The sequence below is a fragment of the Pimephales promelas genome, chromosome 18 (assembly GCF_988280905.1).
Source record: "Pimephales promelas chromosome 18, fPimPro1.hap1.1, whole genome shotgun sequence".
In the NCBI taxonomy this organism is placed as follows: Eukaryota; Metazoa; Chordata; class Actinopteri; order Cypriniformes; family Leuciscidae; genus Pimephales; species Pimephales promelas.
This window is the reverse complement of record NC_142786.1, coordinates 16,458,289-16,465,187: the sequence shown is the minus strand read 5'-3', so window position 1 is coordinate 16,465,187 and position 6,899 is coordinate 16,458,289.

Here is a 6,899-nt window from a genome sequence, read left to right as displayed (position 1 = left end):
GACAGCGGCAGGTCCTCGCAGTGGTCGCATCCTCCGTTGGCGAGGGCGAGTTCTGCGTGTTCCACTCCGAGGCAGAGAGCGCAGATGGGGTGGCGGTCTCCATCCTCGAGCGGAGAGCGGCAAGAGCCGCAGGAATTACGAGGCATCTTTAAAAAGACGCTCGTGCTCTTTTAGGAATAATAAGAAAAAAGGATACGCGTCGGATGGCGCTACCTTGCTGGGCGGCTGAAGGTGGCAGACGGCCGGCTTCCTCAGACTCTGGAGCTCGCTAGACGGTGCCTTCTCAACGACGGCGGCTTCTTCCCAGAACAGCGGATGCGTGTAGCTCGCTGAAATGAACAGAATCGACGAACGAGCTGGGAGAGCGACCTTTATACACTGTAGCCACGCCCCTTTTGGCGGGCTGTGACGCAGTAAGCGGGCGCCGTCCGCTCATTGGCCGCGGACTCAGCGCCGCTCTCCCATAGGTTCGTGCATTCTCTCTGAGCGAACCAATGAGCCGCTAGCTAGCCCGCTCATGGTCTGCCTCAGAAGAGACTGCGTTGACAATGATTACAAAATTATGGAATAATTTTTTGGCTTCAACTTCTCAGCAAAGATGAATCTTTCCCGTAGCGTAAGCTAGCTTACGCAATACGAGAGAACCTCTCGTAAGAGAACTGCTGTCATGAACTGCCTGACGAACTAACAGAATCGCTGTAACATGCAAATAACTACGTTTTGAAGACAATAAACATGATTGCAATTATATTTGAGTTACCTTTGTTCTTCGAGCCATGCCAGGTATTTTCATAATAATAGATTATATTTATAATGTAATGCTAATCGATATAGATTTTTTCATTGTGCACAATACAATAAATAATATATTTTCGGTCAGATTTTTTATCTGAAGCCAAATTAGATCACAGAAGATTAAATATAAAATACTCGACTTACGTTATAAAGTAAGTTTGGAGCAAAACATGGTTTTAATCTCATAAATTGCCGTGTATTGATGATGTGCTAAGCTAACATGCTAATATTAGCTCGCTAAGGTGCACCTGTCATCACTAGTCTAGAAGTTATTCTTTTATGATTTTTTCCCAAATAGGAATGCTTACTAAAATGTTTCAGTGCATTCGATTCAGTCACAAAGGTGGAGCTAGCACTTTGATAAAAGAAATTAGGGTTTGAAACCCTATGAACAGCTTATGAATAGCAGTCGTTAGTAGCTATAATGCAGACAATAAAAATGCATATGTTGAGCCATAACCAGTCTGTAAAGGTGTGAATGTGTGCATGGGGAGACTGAGACTGAATGGGGCTCGTTTGCACCATAAAACAATAAAGACAATAGACTGAATAGATGACTTAGAAGATGACTAAACATCAGTTTGCATTTTAGAGTCTAATCAAAATAAAGTAATTTGACATGATCTTGAAAAACAGGCAACTAAATACAGAGTTTTAGACTTATCATTTTCAGATTTTAAATATAAAATGGTCACACATACGGCTTTAGCTGCAGTGCATTTCTAGATTGCTACAGGGCCAACTTCAATTTTATTTTCATGAAGATGTTTCATAAAAATAAATTTCTAATAACTTTACAAAACTTCGGAGCTATTTAAAAAAATGTTTTTCATTATGACAATAAAAAATTCTACATTTCCAATAAACTACTAGGTGTAAGCTTTCAAATGAGATCATAATTGTGCTTTTAGTGCAAAGGGTTCATGAATTGTATCTGTTTCAGTTTGGGTATGTCATTTCTGGGGATTTTTCAAAAGTGGGATTAAAGGTTAACAGGTTAAACATGTAGCTTAGTTGTAGTCTAAGTGCCAGTAATCATTAGAGATCATTGGCATGATTTGTATCCTTGAGGGGCTGAACTCATTCTTGTATTATTTGTGTTTTATAATCAGGAGATGGTCCAGACCTCACTGACACTCCAGTGGCTCTCCTGACAGTCGTAACGGATAACAATACTGTGGCCCTCTTCACCCCTGAGAACATCTGTATTGTCGTGGAGGATAAAATATGTGTGAGCTCCTTTGATTACCGTGCCTTTTTAAAAGCATATTGTTGAATAAGAAAAGTTACTAAATTGTCACTGTGGTGTCATTTTCATCTTTTCTGACATTATTAGCTGATTATAATTGTGTGATTGGCCGACATCAGTATTTTAGTTTAGAATAAATGTTGTGTGCATATCCCACTTTATGAGTAGAAAATTATAGGAAATTTAGTGCATTTCCTACTTTATGAGTTTAAGAAAAGTAAAAAACTTTGAGTGTATTTCCAACATTTTATGAGTTGCAGATAATTGAAATTTATGAGTGAATTACTGACTAATTTTAAGTTGAGGAATATCAATATTTATAAGATAACATTGAGATAATTTGAGCCAACATTAAATATAATTTTTTATTTAAGTTAACTTAAAACTTTTAAAAATATCACTCCAATATTTTCGTGTAATCTGTTACAAAATAATTTTTGAGTCCTGTGAACTTATTCGGTTTTACAGTGAAGGGAATGGCCATATTTGGGTTACACGGCGTTGTGCAGGAGACTGAGAGCTTTACAACGATACCGGTCATGACAGACTTCAGACGGAACGCGGCATGAGGCGCTGGAATGCTAACTTCTTAGTAAATTCGGGCAAAATTTACTGCCGCAAGTAAACTAAATGTAATCTTAATGTATATATATTCAACATTTTCTTTATGGCAGCTTGAACACATATTGAAGGAGTAAACTAGCCCAAAATCTCAAAACTGATCACTGCATGAAAAATTGATCTGCCTGCCGTGTCTCGCCTTAAGGTGAAATTAAGCATTATTTGTGTCATTTTTTAAGGCCGGCATACATATTTATCAGTGATGCGCGGGTCAATGTATAAACAAACCGCAACCGACCGACGTTTTCAACTACCCGCCCGCAACTCGGACCGCAAAAAAAAGTAAAAAAATATTGTACCCGACCCGCTTCCTGACCGGATTTTTTAAAAGTAGTAAATGCTCATCGGAGCGTTATTGGGCCATAGACGTGTAACAACACAGCATCGCAAGAAGACGTAGGCCTGGCCTACACATAACAAAGGCAAAGCCAGCACTTTGGTCATCATATTTCATTATTTCAGCAAATGTCTCCCGCACTTTTACTCTTTCTATTTGTGTATTTGCGGAGCTTCCACTCCCCAGTCTTCACCTTTTCTCTTGCCGCCTCCATCTCTGCAGACTGTAGTGATCATAGACATGGCCGGTTCGTGAACGAATCGTTCTTTTGAACCGGTTCTTTTTAGTGAACCGGTCGAACCTACACTAAATCTAACTGAATCGTTCGAAACAGTTCGCGTCTTGCGTCAGTGCTGCTCCACAAGTTAGTTACTTACTTTCAGACATGCCTGACAGTCGCCTCCGAATCGAAATAAATCAATATCCTGAATTCTATTTTACTCCAGTAACTCCAACAGTTCACTGAACCGAGACATGTTGGTGCCACTGTTGAGAGAAGTGATGAGCACGAGCAGCTGATACTGCGAATAGATACTGCGTACTACCGAACGCACAGGGACAGCGGTTCTCGAATAGAACCGAGAACTGTTTAGACTGAGCTTGTGTGTTATCTTCGTGCCAGTTATTCAGCCAATAATGTGTAGGGCTGTATATTTCATCAAAAATTGTTTCTAGTACTAATACAAATGTTTAATTGGCATCTTTTTTCAAACGACCCGACCGACCGCGACCCGAATATCATTAAAAACATTTTTGGATGACCCGTAACTGCGGATCCTCATTTCGGATCAACCTGCGCATCACTGATATTTATCAATATGGCAGTCATAGGAACACTGATGTGCTTCTGATTCTGGTTTCCCATTTCCCGCACATAGCATGTAATAAACTCTAGCTGTTGTCTGCCACAATATATACCCATTGATGCTGTTTTTAACAAACTGTCAAATGATTCAGCACCAAGCCTTGTAAACAAAATGAAAAAAATAATAATTTTGCACCTGGCTTTATCATATGTTAGATCTACCAAAAATATATGCAAATTCTATATATGTGGGCGGCAGTGGCTCAGTGGTTCATGTGGGTTGTCTACGAACCGAAAGGTTGGTGGTTGACCAAGTGTCGAGGTGTCCATGAGCAAGACACCTAACCCCAGCTGCTCCCGACGAGCTGGCTGGCGCCTTGCATGGCTGACACCGCCGTCGGTGTGTGAATGAGTGTATGAATGGGTGAATGCGAGGCAAATGTAAAGCGCTTTGGTGGCCATTAGGTCTATGGAAAATCCAAGATGGCGGTATGAATGGTCTGATGTGTGTTTGTCCCCTCTATCTATACTCATTTAGTTTGCTTTTTTACTCATATATGGAGTAACTTTTTAGCGGATTCTATGATTGAGCTCTGGTTTTTTAGATGAAATAGTGTTTTATTGGATTATGGACTACTTTGCTGCAGAAAAGCTTCCATCTCCAGGCTCTACTTGGATCCTGAGGCCCTGTTAGCCTCTCTAGGCCCTGGCAGCCCAGCTACCATCTCCAGGCTCTGCTTGGATCTTGAGGCCTTGGTACAGGACCTAGCAGCCCAGCTACCATCTCCAGGCTCTGCTTGGATCTTGAGGCCTGGTAGCCTCTCCAGGACCTAGCAGCCCAGCTACCATCTCCAGGCTTTGCTTGGATCTTGAGGCCCTGGTTCAGGACCTAGCAGCCCAGCTACCATCTCCAGGCTCTGCTTGGATCTTGAGGCCTGGTAGCCTCTCCAGGACCTAGCAGCCCAGCTACCATCTCCAGGCTTTGCTTGGATCTTGAGGCCCTGGTACAGGACCTAGCAGCCCAGCTACCATCTCCAGGCTCTGCTTGGATCTTGAGGCCCTGACAGCCTCTCCAGGACCTAGCAGGTTCTGCTAGCTCCCCTAGGACATAGCAGCCCAGCTAACATCTCCATGCTCTGCGCGGATCCTGAGGCCCTGTCAGCTCCTTCGGGTTTTGCTAACATTATCTGCTAACATGGCTCTTCTTTTAGTGCTGCTTTGTTCATTGTTTGTTTAAAATCTAAGATCAGGTGATTCAAACTGGGTGAGTACATCTTACAACATTTGTGGCTCTTTGGACATAGCCTATGGATTTAACTGCTCAGTTTTTGTGCATTCCCCTCAAATGCCAAAAGAGTTGACAGAGGACTTACATTTAGCCTGGTCTCTAGAGATATTCTTCAGCTTCGAAATCTTTTGATTTTTTAACCCTCATGTGGTGTTCGGGTCAATTTGACCCGGAGAAGATTTTCTTTTTCCTGAAAATACTAGTTAATGTTATCGCTTTGGACTGAAACTTAGTGACTTTGTTCCCAAGCGGTATAACTATATCTCATTTGTTTTTTTAAACATTTTCGTATTTTTGTGTGGGAGTTCTGTTACCTTGTTACACTTGTGGTGTTCCCGGTCAAAAATGACCGGTCTATAAAAAATAGCTTATAAATCACTCATTATACCATATTTTCACCCAATCTTGGATTCAATCTTTTTGCCAACTTGTTCTCTTTAAATTAGGACTGGTTTTACATTTCTGTTTGCATCTGATTAATCGTGGGCCTCATTTATTTGAGAGTAGGCATGGTAAAAAATGGTCACAATGGGCGACCATTGAAAGTGAATGGGAGAGACTGAAAATAACAGAACAATTAAATTTTCAGGAGCATGTTCATTATTTTCATGTACACATATGAGCATGTGTGCTTGCAAACATCAAGGCCTTGGACCTGTGCATGTATCGATACATTTATTAACACGCAACCCAGACACACACACGTTAAAACACACAAACTTTGAGTATTACACACATTCTTTTCTACAGAGAGAAATTTGATCCTACCCTAACCTGCATCTAATATACATTTATCCATCTGACATTACCACACACACACACACACACACACACACACACACAAACTGGCCGTGACTGCAGTGATCCGGCTTCAAAATAATTTTTCTTTCATGTTCTTGTTTCATCACAGCTTCCAGAAAAAATATTAAGACATTTTGTTTTGGAACTGTGAGATTCTCACCATAGACAGTGGTTCTCACACAGAACTAGACAATATTTACAAATATATATCATGTGATAGCATAGCACAGGCATATATAAATGCCTCACAGCACCTTGCTTGTCATTCATTTGTGGCAGCACAATGGCAAAGCAGCTCTCTGCACATAATGTTATTCATCAGATTTTTGACTCATAAAATAGTGGGGAGGATCATTTCTCTCTGTGGAAAAGAATGTGTGTAATACTCAAAAAAGCTTGTGTTTTAACGTGTGTTTGTGTCTGGGTAGCGTGTGTATAAATGTATCGATACATGCACAGGTCCAAGGGCTCGATGTTTGCAAGCACACATGCTCATATGTGTACATGAAAATAATGAACATTCTCCTGAAAACTAAATTGTTCTGTTATTTTCAGTCTCAAAACCAGTCCTAATTGAAAGAGAACAAGTTGACAAAAAGATTGAATCCAAGATTGGGTGAAAATATGGTATAATGAGTGATTTATGAGCGAGAATTGCGATCTGAAGTAGTGAAGCTGGTGTGAGCAGATCGCAAATCTCGCGCATGCGTCGTGGAAATCTATAAGGAAGTCTCGTTCTGGCCTACAAGGAAGAAAAGAAATAGTCGAATAAACTCGTTATTTTTGTTTGTTTTTTCGCACAAAAAGTATTCGCGTCGCTTGATAAACATATAGTTGAGCCACGGTAGTCACTTGGGATATTTAAACATTTTCTTCATTGACTTTTTGGGCCGTCAAGAGGCAGTCCCTTAGGAGCCAATGTGGTAGTTATACAGCTCTCAAATTTAATCAAAAATATCTTCATTTGTGTTCCGAAGACGAACGAAGGTCTTACGGGGTTGGT